We start from the raw sequence: 18,867 nt of genomic DNA on the forward strand, positions 1-18,867 counted from the left end.
ATTTGAGAGAGGGATAGCCATAAAACCAAAAGAGGAAATATTTCTCTAATCGGAGAACATGTAATGAACTAAAATATAGTGCTAGTACATTTATCTGATTAACAAATGAATAAAAAAATAAAAAAATATTAAGCGACCATGCGAGCAATATATCAATATCAAGCTATGCATGAGCATTTTCTTTAAAAGTTGTGAGATTTTTTTAAAAAACCATGTTTATCCTGAGGATAAGAAAGACGTATTGTTGACTCTAATATGACTGGTATTGAGGTAAGGTTATATCATACGTTATTTGGAAATACATAGCTAACTAATTCCTTTTTGGAAAATTAAAAATGTACCATCCATCAGGTGTTTACTCCCAATTCAGAGAAAGTGAATAGCAACCGTCATGTTTTGATCATAATCATATAAAAGTTTTTTTACTGATTTTAGCATTAGGACCAACAATATGAAGAACATATGTATAAGCCTAAAGGTTTAGTTTTTTGCGTGTGATAATAATCAAACATTGTAAAAGTCGTACTAATGAGGGGAAGGCGTTCAAAGTAAGTTGAATTTCTGTACATGGATTTAAAAATCATTGACCAAAATGATATACTAAAACAAAAGAAAAGATAACATCTCATTTGTTACAAAAAAAAAGAAGGAAAAAAGATAACATCTAAATTTACAATTTGGCGCCTCTGCAAACCCTTGATTTGAGCTCTTACGATCTCTTCAGTTCTTGGCCTAGTTCTCCTGAATAGAAGCACAAGAAATATGATTCAAATCATAGAACTTAGATAGAAAAGAAATGTGAGACTTAATTCCAGAATATTTTTGAGAACTGGCGTAGGTTTAGGAGAGCTGGCATAACCGCGTTAAAGCCAAGATTTCCAAGTATCATCCTCCCCGGTAAAGAGAGACTGAAGTATCTACATTAACAACTTACGATAGAAACATATAAATGATAACTCACACATATTCCTGGAACCTTCAAATCCGCATGAGATGCAAAAAACCCAGAGGGTTTATCCCTTCTTCTGCGCCAGACCTGGATGAAAAAAAAATCCAAACAAAACTCAGGTCTGTTGTCTACTTGTCAGCAGTATGTATGTGTAAGACTTTAAAAATTTCTCAACAACAAAAAAAAAGAGAGAGAAGGGAGCCAAAAAAAAAGACATAGCTTCATCTTATATATGAAACTTAAAACCAAAAACTCAAACAGTAAGAAGCATCAGGTAGAAGAAAATCTTAATAGTTTAAATCGATACATACTCTAGTAAAAGATATCGAACCTTGTTATAATATGGAAGTTCCAAGTGATCGGTAACAGTTTCTGGACTCTCAGCACATGCCAATTATCTCCATTCCAGTATACAGGAAACAATGTCTCCTCACCAAGTCCACCAACAGTATTATGGTTCCTTGGTCAGAAACATAAGCTAGATATAAGGACTCTAAAGGTTAAACATGTTATCATTTAAATGAAAATCATACAACACTGCAAAGAACGATGGTACCTCATATAGCCGACGCTTAACAGGTACACCAACTCTCTCCTCTTCAACTTCATATAGAGTAGAAGACACATAAGCTTCTAAAGGAGTTTCAGTTAACTGCTTATTCGATTTATTTTTAGGAACAACTTGTGGTATAGGGCCTTGGCTGCAATCTGCACTCTTTCCACCAGTGACGAAAACTCATCTTCTCTCTGTAGCACAAACTTCCCAGGAAACATCAGCTCACAATTTAAATATACCGGCCACTACAAGAAAACATCAAGGATTCTGAGGGAAAAAATCGTCGGAATTTCGTCGGAATATCGTTATTCCGACGAAATTCCGACGAAACACGTCGTCGGAAATAATTCCTCGGAATTTCTTTTTTCCTCTGAAATCCCTCGGAATTTTCCGACGGAATTCCGAGGAAATAAATTTCCGAGGAAATTCCGAGGATCCCTTGTTTGTCGGAAAAGTCCTCGGAATATACCGAGGTAGAACTTCGTCGGGATAATTCCTCGGAAGTTCATCGATCGATGCGTGTTTGGACATATATACATCGATCGATAGGAGTATACCGATGGACTTTTTCCTCGGTTTATTCCGAGGAACTGTTCCCTCGGTATATTCCGAGGGATCCGTTCCTCGGAATTTTCCGAGGGAGTTGTCCCTCGGAAAATTCCGAGGGAAATGTCCCTCGCTATATTTTTTTAAAAAAACGGATCGATCGATGCGTTTTTGTTCAAAAACGCATCGATCGATCTAGTGAAAAATATAATTAATTTCCTCGGAATGTAAAAAATATTAATTTTTTTGAAAAAATAAAATTTCTGAAATTTAAATTCGAAAATATGAAATTAAAAGTAAAATTGAAATCATATTAATTAATATTCAAAGTTTCACAAATAAAAATAAAACATTCCGAGATTGGGGAAAAAAAAAACTACGGGTCTGGCACGTCCGGGAACACCTCGTTCGGGTACATCCTCTGCATCATCTCCATCATTTGCTGGTTCAGCCTCCTCTGTGCCTCATAGCCCGCCTGTTGAGCCGCCATCTGGGTCTCCAACAAAGATATTCGATCATCTTTGTCCTTCAACTGAGCCGTAAGTACTTCTGGATCAACAAAGGGCGGTGGTGCAGAAGAAGGAGGAACCGACCGGGTGCGACGACCCAAACCGAACAAACGTCCCTTCTTCTTTGGAACCGACTGAATAGAAAAAAACCAAATTTAGAAATTTAAACCAAGAAATAAATGAATTGAACTTTAAAAAAAAAAGAACTTACGGATTCAACGATTTCGTTGATTCGAAACCGGGACAAGTTGGTCGAAGCCGTCGAAGCGTCATCCTCGGTTTGAAGCTGAGACACTTCGTCTACCACCTGAGTTTGGACCAGGTCGACCACGTCCCTCACAAGACCGTCATCAATCTGGCCGGTCTTCTTGTTGGTATACGCCCTCCTCATTAGGGCGAGATCATCGACCGGCTCGCCATCATTTTCTTCCGCCTTGAAAAAAAACATAAAATTAAAGAAACATTAGAAATTAGAAGAAATGCACAATAAATTTAAATTCTGAAACTCAAATAATTGAAGAAAAAGCGGTTGAACTTACCATGCGATCTCCGAGAGTGGCAATAGATTGAGCACCCAAGTTATGCTTGTAGATGCCCTTCCCTTTACGGTCGCTCCTGCGGTTGGTGGAGTTGGTGGAAGAAGTTTCTTTCGTCTCCTCCTTATCCCAATGCGCACACAACTCCTTCCAGACCGTGTCGTTCATCGACTTTGGGACCTTTTAATTAAAAAAAAAAGAAAAAGTTTAATAAATTAAAAAATAGTTTAATAAATTAAAAAATTGTTTAATAAATTAAATCGAACCTTATTGATTTCCCACTTCTTCTTCCACTCGTGGATCTGCTTCCCATAGTTGTCCATTACTTTATGGACGAAGTGGTGATAGATAAAGAGCGTCTCATCGGAATTCCAGTTGAACTCTTGCTGAAAAAAAAACACAATTAGTAGAAAATTTATATTAAAGATTAAAAATATAAGTAAAAAATTAGAATACTTACCGCAAACTGACGAAACCACAGAACCTGCTTGTCGGTTGGGAAGTGAGTGAAAGTCGGATGTCCACTGTCGAGGGCCGAGTACATCATACGGTTGATCCATGCGCTGATCCCGTTCCCGGATCGGTTGAACCTTATTAAAAGAACAAACGGTTAATAATGAATCCAAATTTAAAGAAAAAAAAATGTTTAATTACCATGTTTGACCCCGTCCATGTGGATACGGAGTGAGATACGGAAGATGGTCACGACCGGGCTGTTGAACCAACTCCGCAACCCTCATCACTCCCGGAGGACCCGGAGGAACAGGAGCGGATGCAGCAGCGGGAGCGAGAGGAGCATGAGCGGGTGCAGCAGAGGGAGATGTATGGTTGGAGCTGTGGGGCGAAGGGGAATCCTGAAAATGGCTGGAATCTCGAGACTGGCTCCCCGTACCACCACGACCACGACGCTGTCGAGGCCGGGTCTGATCATCATGAGACCTGTAAATTAAAAAAATATATTTAATAAATACAGAAATATATAAATTAATTTTTTTATTAAAAAAAATCCCAAATAATTTAATCACAGAAAAAGATTTATATATATTAAATTTTTTTAATATATATATAAAAATAGTTCTAATAAACAAAAAATAGTTTTAATAAATAAAATTTGTTTAATAATTACAAAAAAATAGTTTTAATAATATATATATGAAAAATATTTTTAAATCCCAAATAATAGTATTTAATCACAAAAAAAGTTTTATAGATATTTTAAAATGTTTTGTAAAATCCAAAAAATCGAATTTATATAGAAATTTGTTTTTGTAAAATCCAAAAAATCGAATTTATATAGAAAAATCATTTTGTAAAATACAAAAATCGATTTTATATACAAAAATCGATTTTATAAATACAAAAACTAAAAAAATTATAAAAAAATTCTAAATCAATTCAACAAAACAAATTATTCAACCAAATCACAATTCTAAACCTATTATACAACCAAATCACAATCCTAACCAATCACCCTAACAAAAATCTATCAAAACTACACAAAAACCTAACAAATAGAACCTAAGAGAGTGGGATAGGGTCCTTACATGATTTGTGTAAGAGAAGAGGGAGATCGCCGGAGATATCGTCGGATTTCAGGGGGAAATCGCCGGAGAGAAAGAGAGGAGTCGCGCAGAGGAAGAAGAGAGAAATGGGGAAGAAGAAGGGGCTCGTGGTTATAAAACCTAGGGTCCGACGGACATTATCCGTCGGAATTCCGTCGGAATTCTAATTTCAATTTTCGCGAAATATTTGCCCGGTAAAATGAAAATATTCCGAGGAAATTCCGACAGATAGTAAAATATCCGTCGGAATTTCCTCGGAATATTCCGAGGAAATACCGAGGAACTAGTGTTTGGGGTTTCAAAACATCAATTTTTTTTGCCGTATTTCATTTCTTATACAATTGTAATGCATACCATTGAGGATTCTTTGTATACATGAGCATAAACCATGAAATAACAAATTTCAAAACTAATTGAAAGTATTCCCTTTACCGTTCATTAAAAGGTATAAGTGTTTCTCTTATGTTGCGAGATTTCGTTCATACAATCGGAAAAGTGTTAATTATACGGTAAGGAACAAATTTTTGACTTCATAATGAACGTAAGACACTTAATAAGGGTTATATAGGTGTTATTCAAACGGCAAAACGTTGTTTTCGGTTTAAAAACCCTATTTCCTCGGAATTTCCTCGGATTATTCCGAGGGAACTCCGAGGAAACCCTCTTCTTCCTCGAAATTTCCTCGGAATATTCCGAGGAAATTCCGACGAACTAGTGTTTGGGGTTTCAAAACGTAATTTTTTTAAAAAAAACGCATCGATCGATGCGTTTTTGAACAAAAACAAATCGATCGATTACTAAGATGGCCCGGGCCGTAAGATTGTGATCGATCGATGAGAGTATCCCATCGATCTATCGACAATCTGAATTGTTCCTCGGAATTTCCTCGGAAAATCTTGTATGTTTTTTTAAAAATGCATCGATCGATACGTTATAGAACAAAAACGCATCGATCGATTACTAGGATGGACCGGGCCGTAAGATTGTGATCGATCGATGAGAGTAACCCATCGATCTATCGACAATCTGAATTGTTCCTCGGAATTTCCTCGGAAAATCTTGTATGTTTTTTTTTAAAAATGCATCGATCGATGCGTTATAGAACAAAAACGCATCGATCGTTTACTAGGATGGACCGCTCATACAGATACATCCATCTATACTGCACAGGACCACCAAGTTCCAATTCTCTTGCCAGGTGAATAACAAGATGCTCCATAACATCAAAAAATGAGGGAGGAAATATCTTCTCAAGGTTGCACTGAATCACGGCTATGTTAGTCTTCAAATTTTCAATACCTTCAAGAGTCACTGATCTCGTGCATAAATCGCGGAAGAAACCACTTATCCCTGCAATTGATTCATGAACATTTCGTGGTAATATTTCCTTGAAGGCGAACGGAAGGAGGCGCTGCATCATTACATGGCAATCGTGGCTTTTCAAGCCAGTAAACTTTCCTTCCTTTCTGTCGATACAGTTACGCAAATTTGATGCGTAACCGTCTGGAAATTCCACATCGTTTGAAATCCAATCAAAGAACGCATCTTTTCCCGCTGCATCAAGTCGGTATATGGGAAAAGGAGCCCTACCATTCTCATCAACATGAAGTTCTGAACGAGCACATATATCGACTAAATCCAGTCTTGACTTCAAATTATCCTTTGTTTTACCTTGAACATTAAGGATCGTGTTCATGAGATTGTCAAAAAAGTTCTTCTCAATATGCATGACATCTAAATTATGCCTTAGCAGATGATCCTCCCAGTATGGTAGATCCCAGAAAATACTTTTTTTTGTGCCAGTTATGTAGTTCTCCAACAGCATCTACCGGAAAACGCTCATGTCCACCGACTTCTGGCGTCCTTTCTGCACCAAAATCTCTTAGTTGTATCTTCAAATCTTTCCCACAAATTTCCGGAGGTGGACTGTCAAACACCCTCTTGTTCTTCGTAAACAAATTCCTACTCCTACGATATGGATGATCAGGTGGTAGGAATCTCCTGTGACAGTCAAACCAACACGTTTTCCTTCCGTGCTTTAGTTGGAAAGCATCAGTGTTATCTTGACAATATGGACATGATAGCATTCCATGCGTTGTCCATCCAGACAACATACCATATGCTGGAAAATCACTTATTGTCCACATTAGTACTGCCCGCATTTGAAAGTTTTCTTTACACGAAACATCGTATGTTTCAGCACCTTGAGCCCATAGTTGTTGCAACTCATATATTAGTGGCTGAAGAAACACATCAAGTGATCTCTTAGGATGCTCTGGTCCGGGAACGAGAATCGAGAGAAACAAAAACTCTCGTCGCAAGCACAAGTTTGGGGGGAAGTTGTATGGTGTAAGAATGACGGGCCATAGAGAATACTGTCTTCCACTCTTGCCAAACGGACTGAAACAATCAGTACATAATCCAAGGTAGACATTTCTTCTCTCATACGCAAAGTCGGGATACTTTGATTGGAAATGCTTCCACGCTTTTGCATCTGAAGGATGTCTGATCTCACCATCTGTTGAGTGCTCCGCATGCCATCTCATTGGTTGCGCTGTGCGTTCAGACAGATACAACCTCTGCAACCTTTCCGTCAAAGGTAAATACCACATCCTTTTATATGGCACTGGAACTCTTCCACTTGTATCTTTATAACGAGGCTTTCCACAAAATTTGCATGTAACCCGCTGTTCATCCACCCTCCAATAAATCATGCAGTTGTCGCTGCATACATCTATTACCTGATACGATAAACCAAGACCAGCTATGAGTTTCTGAACCTCGTAGTATGAACCAGGAGCTACATTATCCTCGGGTAGAATACCTTTTACAAAATCAGCAATCGCATCCACACAGTCTTCAGCCAAATTATAATCTGTTTTAATGCCCATCAATCTTGTAGCAGATGATAAAGCTGAATGACCATCTCTGCAACCTTCGTACAATGGTTGCTTTCCAGCATCCAACATATCATAAAATCTCCTAGCTTCTGCATTGGGTAAATCTTCCCCTCTAAAATGATCATTTACCATCTGCTCAGTACCTACACCATAATCTACATCCGTTCTAATTGGTTCTTCTAATCTAACCGCTGGCTGAGGTTCACTAGTACTACCATGTTCATAATCAGTTTCCCCATGATGATACCAAATTTTGTAACTTCGTGTAAACCCACTCAAATATAGATGAGTCCAAACATCCCACTCTTTAATAACCTTTCTATTTTTACAATTAGAGCAAGGACATCTTAACATACCTGTTTTTGCTTCCGGTTGTCGGTGAACTAACCCCATGAATTTAGTTATACCTCGTTGGTATTCTTCCGTAAGCAATCTCGTGTTCGGATCCAAATGAGGTCGATCGATCCAAGAACGAAAATAATTTGAAGAAGACATATTTTTTATGAATCAAATTCGTGTGTAAATAGAGTAAGAGGGAGGATGAAGATATGAAGTGAATGAAGAGGAAGAGGAGTGCTTGTATTTATAGTTTAAATCCTGCCGACATACCGAGGAAATTCCGACGGAATTCCGACGGACAAAACTAGTTCGTCGGAATTTCCTCGGAATTTTGTAAAATCCCCCAACGGCTCTCCAACGGCTATAATATTTCCTCGGAATTTATCGGTTTTTTCCGAGGAACACAGTTTTCCTCGGAATTTCCTCGGAATATTCCGACGGACTGTAGTTTCCTCGGAATTCCGTCGGTATATTCCGAGGAAATTCCGAGGAAACCCAATTTTGTGTTTCCTCGGAATTTCTTCGGAAATTCCTCGGTATATTCCGAGGATTTCATTTTCCGTCGGAATGTCCGTCAGAATATCGCTGTTTTCTTGTAGTGGGCACACATTTACACTTGTATAAAATGACAGTAACTGAAACCGTCTCTTGTAAACAAACTAAATGAATCATATAGATCCCAAGTTTAAGGACATATATTAACTCGAGTTTGATGCATTGGATCCATGCAATGAGATAAGGTTCTATGGACTCGGGTATGTTGCAGTGTTATAGAAAACTCTAAAACACAAACAATTATTCTTTTTATATCTATTTGAAATAGGAAAGCTAACAGTACCCCTCACTTTGATTCTTTTCTTTTTCTCTTTATGGGGTTTTCAATCTCTATACTGTCTTGAGCTCACTTCTTTTCTTTTTTACTTGTCCCTAGTGACATATTTTTTTTTTAATTATTATTATTATATATACACTCCTCCCCACTCTTTCTTTTCACTCATTTTAAAACTATGTTCACACTCCCAAGATCAAACTTCTCAAATCAAACCCATCCCATCCCATAATGGAGACCAAACATTGTCGTTCCAATTACTCTCAACATTACGCACATGTAAAGCTTTCCAAAAAGACCTCACTCAACAATTAATGATGGCTTGAAAGGAAGGAAGGGTTTAGGGAGTGGACTACCACTTGAGTTGTCAAAAGATAGGTAGAATTGATAAAAATGGAGAGACAAACTCAAGTGTGTATGAAGCCATGACTTAGTACTCAATAGACCATAAGCAAGAAGCATTAAGTTCATTTAGTTCAATTAATATTGGAGTTGGCTTCAAAGATGAGTAAGTTTCTACAATCAATGAGTTTCAAGAGGAGTTTTGAAGGCTCGAAGTCTACAAGTCTTTCAAAGGGTGCTCAAGCTACTTGCCATGATTACAAAGGATATCAAATTGAGTTCTAAGCATGAGTTCTTTGCAAGGTAGGTTTAATCCTTGTTCCCTATGCATGATGCAATCCTACATGATCTAGACTCGATCCTAATGATGAAAATGAGACAAAAGATAAATCTACGTGCTTGTTTTTGTGATTTTTCAAGTTTTTTTTTTTTTTTTTTTTTTTTTTTTTTTTTGATTTTCTAATGCAATATCTATTAACAATGCATGACTCAAAACTCAATCAACTAAACATTAGAAACTTAATACCTCCCCCAAACTTGAATCACACAGTCTCGTGTGTGACTTAGAAGGAGAGAGATACCGAAAATAAATCAAAGGAAGAAATAAAGGAAGGAATAAATATGGACAAAGGCGGCTTGCGAAGTACCTCAAGGCTCGGTGATACCGAGCGGATCGTCCGTGTCAGAAGTGGGCACGTATGGTGTTTCGTTGCCGAAGTCATTAGGAGGAAGTTGTGTGACTGGATGTCGCTGCCTCCTTGGTTTGCGCTGACGAGGCTCACGGAGGGAAGCTCGTTGTTCCTCATAGTAAACCTCGGTAGCACTAGCATCTCCATGGTAGGAATGCCTATGAGTGTGAACCGGTTCTTCTTCAACCCCGGTTCCATCATCTTCCATAGGATCATCTGTGGTGACCGGAGTAGAGGCTCGAGATCGTCGCGGTCTCATAGTCAAGTTCTTCAACTTCTTTGCTAGGTAGTTCACTGATTTCACCAACTTGGCAATCGTTCTATCCTGAAACTTGTTCCCTCGCTGCAGTGTCCTAATCTGCTGGTGAGCTTCACGAAGGGGACCGTCGGGTAGAGCTCCAGAGTAGGGTGGGAAGTAGTATCGAGAACTCCCATAGATGGAGCTTGAAGACCCTTGCTCAGCTTGCTCTTCCGGCTGAGAATCATCAATCGCTTGCTTCTTCTTGCTCCTACTGATCTTCTTAGGAATCTCATGAATCTCGGAATTGTAGAAAGCTTCTTGGGGAAGTCTGAATTTGATGTTGTTCCTTTCCGATATAGATGTGAGACTTTGGTTGGGAAGAAAAGTCCTCACATACTTCCCCTCCTGCTTCACCACTTTGAAGCGATAAACCCATGAATTTCCCACTTGCCCATCAAGGAAGCCAATGTTTGGGAGAAATGGCTCGTCCATTAACGCATATCCCTTGTCAGCTTCGGGTAAAGGGACCTTCATTGCTTCTAAGAGTGGTGTGATGAGACCTCCTATACTCAGTCTTGGTTCTTTATCCTTCTTTGTCCAAGCCCAGTCTTGATAATGAAGTAGACGCTTCACAAAAATGCCCACAATCCCCGGTTGTGTCCTTATTCCAAAACGAACCTCACTTCCATCGTCAAACGTTTCTCCTATCACATCCTTTAGACCCCATGTGAGAAAGTGCAGCTCATCCTCAACTATTCTTCCCGGATCTTTCCAAGCATAGAAAGTGCTTGCTAGGATCCTTTGGACATAGCAGATAGAAGGATTTCGAATATATGCCCCCTTAATCAACTTGGTCTTATATACTCCTGCTCCAATCATATACCACAAGAGTTCAGGGTCGTCCTTTGCACCTTCTATCCTTGGATCGCGCCTATCCGGGAATCCCATGACTTCGCTAATCTGCTTGAAAGACATCCGGTAAGCCTGTCTCCCAATCTTGAACGTGATGAACCCATAACCATCTTCTAGATCTTCTCTCGAACGGTGTGTAGCCTCAAGGGACGATAGGAACTGATATGTGGCTGTCGCATACCCCAGTTTTTGCAAGGTAAACAGCCTTTCTAGCCCCATTCTTCCTAGTAGGATCGTCACATCATCATAGAGACCCAAACGCTGCAGTATCAGAGGATCATAATAGGTGGTTGGCAAAAGTTCCATAGCTTTAAAGAGCCTAGTTATCTCTGAAGGTGGTGGTCTCTTCTTTTTTGGTGGCTTTGGAGCTCTTGTTCTTTTCTTTGGTGCAGGCTTATCATCACTTTCTTCCTCAATTTCAGACTCATGAGATTCTTCTTCCTCAATTGGATCCTCCCTCACCATCTCCTTATTCTTGTGACCTTTAGCTCGAGAAGAACTTGAACTCCCACCTTTTGCACTTGTGGTCCCTTATTTGGAGCAGTAGATAGTTTTGCTGCATTATCCTTTTTCTTTCCCATTATGTATTCCTACAAAAGAGACACTCAAAAAGAGTGTGAATTCAAACCCAAAGGAATAACAAAACAAGAGAAGAATTATATCAATGATTGTATTCTTCATAACAACACCAAACATCAACCATTAAGCAACATTCGTCAAATTTTCACAAGAGAATTGAGAAGCTTTTTAAGTTTATTCAAGAGATGATCAACGCTAAAACAGACTTGCTACATGTCATTTAATTTATAAGTAATCACAGAACACATCAAGCTTCAAGAATTCACAAGCAAATAATCATCATAGCTTATCTTGAATCAACTTAAGGACTTAGCATGATTTCAAAAAAATTTATGAAATGAAAGTTATTCAATCATGAAAGTCTATTGATAACATGTTCAAGTACACTCTAAATCACCATCTCAAGCATCAGTTTCCAATTTTATTAACAATTTCGAAAATCCCTAATTCTCAAGAACTTCACTTCACAAATTTTCAATTCACACAATTTTAGACCAAAATTGATCATGATTTCTATCAATAAACAACTCAGAAGACTTCTACTATCATTAGGAATCAACAATCATCAAAGAATTTGAGTTCTAAGAAATTTCGAAAATTTTCTCAAACCCTAGAAATTGAAGTTAATACCTTTGAATATGTAGTGAATGGTAGAAGAAACGAGTTATGGAATCTTAATCACGACTAGAAACCCGACAATCAGCAGCAAGAATCACGAAATTTGATGAAGGATTGAGAGAATTGAGTTCTTGAGAGTTATGAAAGAGATGGTGATGAACTTAGAGTGTTTCAGCAAGAACTAAGGAAAAGGGACTCAATTTCACGTTAAAAACAAAGAAAGAAGAGTTGAATCCGGTTTAGAGATGATTTAAATCGAATTCGGTTCGATTTAAATGACAAAACCCGGTTTACGTACCTTGGCCGCAGGCTTCGTATCACCGCGAAAGAGGGGCACGACCTAATGGTTTTGATCGTGGGCTTCAGATGTCGCGATCGTGGGCTGCAAAATCGACGGAATGATTTCGTCGAGGTTTCGTTGCGGGCACACCTGAGCCGCGACGCCAGGCCGCAAAACTCCCTGGTCCGTTTCGACGAGTCTTCGTCGCAGGCTCTCTTGGTCGCGGCGTTTGGCTGCAATCAACACCAGCGAGTTTTCAAACTCGATTCAAGTGTATGTGATGAACCTAAAATGCAAACCTGTGATCTAGAAACATAGAAATATTAACAAGAACAAAATAACTCAAAGAAAATATGTACAAGGATAGTCATGGGACTTCCTCCCAAGTGAGCTTGTTTTAAGTCTCTAGCTTGACTTACTTTCTTTTTGGCTAGGCGGGGATAGGATCGGAGACTGAAACCGAGATTCCTTTCTCCTCTGTTGTGGTTCCCATGTAAAGCTTAACTCTTTGTCCATTGATTGTAAAGTCTCCACCATCTTTGTTCCATAACACAATTGCCCTATATGACCTTACTTCCTTGATCTTGAAAGGACCGGACCATCTTGACTTGAGTTTCCCGGGAAACAACTTAGTCTAGAGTTGTAGAGAAGCACTTGATCTCTAGCACTGAACTCTCTCTTCAAGATCTTCTTGTCATGAAAAGCCTTGGTTTTCTCTTTGTAGATCCTTGAGTTCTCAAAAGCATCGAGTCTAATATCATCAAGCTCATTTACTTGGAGAAGTCTCTTCTCCTTGGCACTCTTGATGTCAAAATTCAGACACTTAGCAGCCCATAATGCCTTGTACTCAAGCTCAACTGGTAGATGACAAGCCTTTCCGTACACAAGGTTGAAAGGTGTGGTTCCCAAAGGAGTCTTGTAAGCCGTCCTATAAGTCCAAAGTGCATCATCTAGCTTGATAGACCAATCATTTCTTGTAGTTCCCACACTTTTCTCTAAAATATACTTGATTTCTCTGTTGGAGATCTCAACTTGACCACTTGTTTGAGGATGGTAAGGTGTTGCCACCTTATGCTTCACACCATTCTTCTTGAGAAGACTTTCAAACAGCTTGTTGATGAAGTGAGAGCCTCCATCACTGATCACAACTCTTGGAACTCCAAACCTTAGAAAGATGGTACTTTTGAACATCTTGATCACCACTCTAGAATCATTGGTGTGACTTGCTACAGCTTCCACCCACTTGGAGACATAGTCAACAGCTACAAGGATGTACTTGTTTCCAAAAGAAGATGGGAATGGTCCCATAAAATCAATACCCCAGACATCAAACACCTCCACTTCTAGAATTGGGTTTTGAGGCATCTCATTCCTTTTGGTGATGGTCCCTCTCCTTTGGCATGAATCACATTTAGAGACAAAGTCTTGAGTGTCTTTGAACATGTGAGGCCACCAAAACCCAACTTGTAACACCCTTGAAACAGTCTTGAAAGTATCAAAATGACCTCCATAGGGTGAACCATGACAGTGTGTAAGGATCCCATCAACTTCTTCTTTAGCTACTACTCTTCTATAAAGTTGATCTCTTCAAAGTATGTAGAGGTAAAGCTCATCCCAATTGTATCTCTTCACATCTTTGTAGAACTTCTTCTTGGCATATCCCTCAAGACCCAATGGCTCTCTTCCACAAGCTAGGTAGTTCACCAAATCAGCATACCAAGGACCTTTCTCTTAAGTTGCCTTCACTTCTTCAAGATTCTTTCCAGTTTCACAAACTGCTACTACTACTACTCTAATAGCCATGATTTGTTCTTCTGGAAGCCCTTCATCAATGGGGATCCCACACTCAATCTTCAGTCTAGACAAGTGGTCAGCTACACCATTCTCAACTCCTGGCTTGTCTTTGATCTCAAGATCAAACTCTTGTAGCAGCAAGATCCACCTCAACAGTCTTGGCTTAGCATCCTTCTTGGCCAAAAGGTGTCTCAATGCAGCATGATCAGTGTAGACTATGACTTTTGACCCAACCAAATAGCTTATAAACTTCTCAAATGCATAGACAATGGCTAACAGCTCCTTCTCAGTTGTAGCATACTTCATTTGGGCTTCATCAAGAGTTCTACTTGCATAGTTGATCACATGAGTCTTCTTGTCTTTCTTCTGACCAAGGACAGCTCCCACAGCATAATCACTAGCATCACACATGATCTCAAAGGGGAGATCCCAATCCGGTGGCTGCACAATGGGGGCACTAATCAGCTTGTCCTTCAACTTTTTGAATGCTTCTAGACACTCCCAATCAAAGTTGAATGCAGCTTCCTTGCATAGAAGCTTAGTCATTGGTCTAGCTATCATGGAGAAGTCTTTGATGAATCTTTTATAGAATCCAGCATGACCAAGGAAGCTTATAATGTCTTTCACTGTCTTTGGTGGAGCTAACCCAACCATCACTTCAATCTTGGCCTTGTCCACCTCAATCACCTTCTCTGAAATCTTGTGTGTCCAAGCACAATCCCTTTTTTAACCATGAAGTGACACTTTTCCCAGTTTAGCTCAAGGTTGGTGTCTTCACATCTCTTTAGGACCCTGCACAGATTGGACAAACAAGTAGAAAACGAAGATCCGTAGACAGAGAAGTCATCCATGAACACCTCCACAACATCCTCTATAAGATCAGAGAAAATAGACATCATGCACCTTTGGAAGGTGGCTGGAGCATTACATAGCCCAAATGGCATCCTTCGATAAGCAAAGGTACCATAAGGGCATGTGAAAGTCATTTTCTCTTGATCATTTGGATGTATGGGGATTTGGAAGAACCCTGAATACCCATCAAGAAAACAATAATAGGGATGATTTGCAAGTCTCTCTAGCATTTGATCAATGAATGGCAATGGAAAATGATCCTTTCTAGATGCTGAGTTAAGTTTTCTATAATCTATGCACATCCTATGTCCCGTTATTGTTCTTGTTGGAATTAGTTCATTCTTATCATTTTTAACCACAGTTATTCCACCCTTCTTTGGGACAACATGCACGGGAGACACCCATTTGCTATCTGAAATAAGATAGATTACACCTGCATCTAGGAGTTTTAGAATCTCTTTCTTAACAACATCTTTCAAGTTGGGGTTCAACCTTCTTTGATGTTCTATAGAAGTCATAGATTCATCCTCTAGATGTATCTTATGCATGCATAAAGAAGGTGATATCCCTTTAATATCATCTAGTGAGTAGCCTATTGCCTTTCTATACTTTTTAAGTTCATTCAAAAGTTTAGACAATTCGTTTTCATTCAGTTCACTACTCACAATGACAGGATATGTCTCATTAGGTCCAAGAAATGCATACCTTACACCAAGGGGAAGATGTTTAAGCTCCACTTTTGGTACTTTTAGTTCACTCCAATCATCTTCTTGGAGGTTCTCTTGTTGATCAACTGAGGCAGCATGATTAATTTCTTGTGGAAGCTCTATGAAGTTGTCTTCTCAACTTTTTTCTTTGTGGCAGTCTAGCATCCTCACATACCTTGCACTCTCCTCATCTTCAATTAATTGAGTCTCTCTATCAACTGTTAGGGCATGTTGAAGAGAGTCCTCAATGGTTAATTCCTCCAAATACTCTTCAGCTAAAGCTTCCATCTCCTCAATGTAGAATGATTGGCTTTGGGTAGTGGGCTTCTTCATCACCTCCTTGATATCAAAATGCAGGATGTTCTCTTTGCCTAGATGAAGATCAATCTTCCCTTCCTTAACATTCACAACAGCTCCTGCTGTAGCCAAGAAAGGTCTCTCCAATATCAAAGGATCTGTTGGTTCTTCATCCATCTCCAACACCACAAAATCTGTAGGAATCTCACAATTTCCAACCATAACAGAGAGATCTTCTAGGATACCAATGGGAATCTTCACTGAGCGATCAGCTAGCACAAGAGAGAGTCTACACTTCTTGTATTGTGTAAACCCAGGCCTTTTAGCAATGGAGAGAGGCATAAGGCTCACACTTGCTCCCAAATCACATATACACTTCTCAAAAGCCAATTGCCCAATGGCGCAAGGTAGAGTGAAGCTTCCTGGATCTTCAAGCTTCTTGGGGATGGTTAACCGCTGTATAATGGCACTGCATTCATGGGTGAGAACTACCATCTCTTCCATCTCTTTCTTCTTCTTGGTTACATCACCTTTTAGGAACTTGCTGTATTGATGCACTAGCATGAAGGCATCAATAATGGGCATGGTGATCTGAACCTCACTCATTTGCTTCTCAAACAAGGCTTTGTATTGCTCCAAAAGCTGTCTCTTGAATCTACCAGGGAAGGGAAGTTTTGCTTCATATGGAGGAGGAATGAATGGAGCTCCTTTTGATGAAGTAGCAGCTTCATTTTTGTTCACAACCTTCTTCTCTTCTCCAAACTTTCTTTTCCTTTTAGCTTCAACTATCTTCTCCAAGATCTCTTCATTGGTTTTCTCATCCACAATAACCACATCATCATCCACATTGATGACCACCTCCCAATCTTGCTTCTCATTATCCCTAATGAGAGTTTTAGGTGGCAATTGTTTACCACTCCTTAGGGTGATGGATTTCATTGTCTCCTTGGGGTTTTTCTCAGAAGTTCCGGGAAGTGATCCCATAGGACGTTTGGAGTTACTACTCATTGAAGCAAACTGGTTCTCCAAAGCTTTGAAGTTGGAAGCAAGGTTTGAGAACTTGTTGTTGAGATCATTGTAGCTTCCATCAACTTTGGTGTGAAGGTTCTTCAGCTCATATCCAATGTGCTTCTCACTTCTAGTTTGAGACTCCAAGATTTGTTTCAGCATTGTATCAGTGCTACTCTCTTGTGAAGTAGAGGTAGAAGATCCGGCTTGGCCTTGTGTAGACTGATTTCCTTTGGAGGGGAAGCCTTGAGAGTAGTTTTGTCTAGCTTGATAACTACTTTGTTGGTTGTTGTTGTAGAAGGGCTTTTGTTGGTAGTTGTTGTACTGAAAGTTAGGTTACTTCTTGTACCATGTTCGATTAGTATTCATAAAGCACAACTCTTCTTGACCTTCTAGACCATCAACTTCATTTAACACAGCAACCCCTTCTTGTTTCTGCTCACCAACAAAGTTCACCTTCTCTTGTTTAGCTCTATCTAAGAGAAGCATATCCATCTTGTCTTGTAAAGCCTTTAACTTTCTCTTGGTGTTTGTATCATCACCTCCACTGTCTCTGTTGCTTCTATCGTGCTCATCACTGTAAACAGAATCACTCTTAGCCATATTCTCTACAAGCTCCAAAGCATCTGCTTCACTTCTCCCCAAGAAGAAACCATTGCTAGCAGTGTCAAGATGGCTTCTAAACTTGGGAAAAGCACCTCTGTAGAAAGTACTAAGCAAACTCTCCATATTGAAACCATGATGAGGACATTGAGAGATGTAGCTGTTGAACCTTTCTCATGCTTCTCCAAAGCCTTCAAGATTCCTTTGATGAAATCCATAGATTTCATTCCTTAGCTTAGCAGTTCTTGAAGTAGAGAAGAACTTGGTGAGGAAGGCTTTCTTGCACTCATCCCATGTGGTGATTGGATCTCTTGAAAGGCTCTTCTCCCATGTGTGAGCTTTGTCTCCCAAAGAGAATGGAAACAACCTTAGCTTGAATGCATCTTCAGAGACACCATTGATTTTTGTAGTTCCACACAGCTTATCAAAGTTATCCAAGTGGTCTAGTGGATCCTCCAAGGCAAGACCATGATACTTGTTGCTCTGGATCATGTTTATCAAGTTTGACTTGATCTCAAAGTTGTTGTTTTCCACAGCTGGTGCTCTGATGCCAGCTCTATGCCCATGGATATTGGGCTCATCATGTGTGCCAATAGCTCTTGCTTGGCGCTGTGGGTGTTGTGGCCTAAGGTTGCCAGCTCCTTGGCCAATGCCCTCTCCATCTTGAGGCTGATTCTGATGTTGATCCATCATAAACCCCAATCTGTCTAGGTGAGCCTGTTGCTCTTCTTCTCTTCTCCTCCTTGCAATCTCCCTTTCAAGTGCTCTAATGTCTTCAACTCTGGGAACTAGGTCTGTTGGACCTCTGCTCCGCAAGTTCATGCACCTGAGATACAAAAGGCTAGGAAAGAAAATCAGTAACTAGATATAAGAAAATAAGATTTAGTCTCAAGCAAGAACCAAATCTCAATGTCAAAATCAACATAGAATTGGCAACGGCGCCAAATTTGAAATGAACTTTTCAAAGGTCCAATAATCAAATCATTATAGTAATTGAGATGTCAATCCATTTCTAAGAATTTTGAATCAAAGAGAATTCAGGTTTTCAATTAAGCTAAATGCAATCAATAAGATGATGTGATTCAATCAAACTAACAAGTTTCAAGAACAACTAACAAGCAACTTTCAATCAAATAGATAAATGAGGAATCATGGGCATAGGATTTTGATTTCAGATGACTAAGATTTAATTTAAAATAGCAAGGTTTCAATCAACACA

General features: G+C 39.3%; 1 non-coding gene across 1 annotated transcript; it reads left to right on the top strand.

The window, feature by feature from the left end:
• The first annotated feature begins 17,778 nt into the window (after window positions 1–17,778).
• Window positions 17,779–17,885, top strand: LOC125588086. Its single transcript, XR_007324482.1, has one exon. It is a non-coding gene; the product is annotated as a small nucleolar RNA R71 (small nucleolar RNA).
• Window positions 17,886–18,867: the final 982 nt, after the last annotated feature.

This window comes from Brassica napus, chromosome C5 (assembly GCF_020379485.1).
Source record: "Brassica napus cultivar Da-Ae chromosome C5, Da-Ae, whole genome shotgun sequence".
Lineage (NCBI taxonomy): Eukaryota > Viridiplantae > Streptophyta > Magnoliopsida > Brassicales > Brassicaceae > Brassica > Brassica napus.